We start from the raw sequence: 1,901 nt of genomic DNA on the forward strand, positions 1-1,901 counted from the left end.
AGATAGTCAGGGGGAGTTTAGCTGCCTTCACGTTAGTAGGAGGGGAGACTGCGTCTATGGTCTCCTGTAGATAGACATAGGGCTGGGGATTAGCAGAGTGGATCGTCCGCCCTAGCTCCAGTGATCACTTGCCGACATGCTGTGGTAACTGACCTGCTGAAGAGACTCTGGACTGAACATCCACTGCTGCCACCCAGTGCTTTCTGCCCGCTACGCCGACCAGAGGAGCATCTCTCTGGAGAGTTGAACGACGTCACATGAAGCTCAGACCCCAGGGGTCTCTCGCTAAGGGGGGCGAGTTGAGTATTGTTTTTAAAAAATGAAAGAAACACAATTTTGTAAGGGTTATATATATATATATATATAGCAGGCTGAGGTCTGTATCTTATTGTGTGGTTTTAGTCACACTACCAGTGGTGTAAAGTAACTAAGTACATTTACTCAAGTACTGTACTTAAAGGGGAATTTTGGACTAAAGTTTTCTTACCTTTTCTATGACGTTATGATATCTTAGGATGAATGGTACAGTAGAAAAATGTCATAACTCCACCCCTGAGCCGCCACAGCTTAAAAGGTGCGCGGATAGGCCTTAGGTTAGATCACATATTTTAATATCTTTTTTTTTTTTTTTTTTTGGTGAGATCTGACGTTCATAGTGACAGAACACTGCCCCAAAAAAAAAAAAAAAAAAAAAAAAAACAAGTCTCGCTAGACGAGATTGAAATCTCGAGATTTCAATCTTGTCTAGCGAGACTTCTGTTTTTTTTTTTTTTTTTTTTTTGGTTGCATAGTGTTCTGTCACTATGAACGTCAGATCTCACCAATTAAAAAAAAAAAAAAAGATATTAAAATATGTGATCTAACCTAAGGCCTATCCGCGCACCTTTTAAGCTGTGGCGGCTCAGGGGTGGAGTTATGAAAATTTTCTACTGTACCATTCATCCTAAGATATCATAACGTCATAGAAAAGGTAAGAAAACTTTAGTCCAAAATTCTCCTTTAAGGACCTTTCTTTTTACTTTACTGGAGTATTTCCAATTTTCAATACTTTAACTTCTACTCCACTGCATCTCAGAGGCAAATATTGTACTTTCACTCCACTACAATTATTTGAAAACTTTAGGTATTTGTTAGGCTACTTTGCAGATATACATTGTTATATTATAAAACATAAATTAACACCTTAAGCCGTATTTTATACATTGAAAATAGCTGATCTACAAGCTCACAATGCGTCTATGCGTTGTGAGCTTGTAGATCTGTTATTTTCAAATATTGTAGTACTTATACTAGTTACTTTAAGTATATTTTGATGCTTTTGTACTTATACTGAAGTAACATTTTGAACACAGGCCGTTTACTTGTAGCAGAGTATTTTTATATTGTGGTATTGCTATTTTTACTTGAGTAAAAAAAATGTAGTACTTTTTCCACCACTGCACACCACAGGCTCGGTGTAGATTGGGGCCCTTCCTTGAGATAAAATCTTATGAAATGGGGGGCCTGTCCTTAAAGTGTAGATAGGACAACGTTACAGCCTAAACTAAACCTATAGATATGCAACATAAATTACCACAAAATATTCAGTTGTCTCTTCACTACTACCGTTCCCTCACAACATTGGAAATTAATGCTTAAAATGACCCAGCATCCACTTCATTCAACTAGACAGCAGTGTTTGGTATAGTTGAGTATAGTGCGACATCTAGTGGCTGGATGTTGTCGATGGACACGTTTGAGAATTAACTCGCCTGTCTTTAGTGACCCATTTTCATCAAAAGCTCCTTATTTTAATATAATTTGGATGAAAACATCTGTGACCATCTCAGTTGTTAAATTCAGCGATGGGATTTGGTAGACTGTGATGGGGGGAATTTGAATACACAATACAGCCTAAATGA

Source organism: Gymnoscopelus braueri (assembly GCF_963280865.1).
Source record: "Gymnoscopelus braueri genome assembly, chromosome: 19".
Lineage (NCBI taxonomy): Eukaryota > Metazoa > Chordata > Actinopteri > Myctophiformes > Myctophidae > Gymnoscopelus > Gymnoscopelus braueri.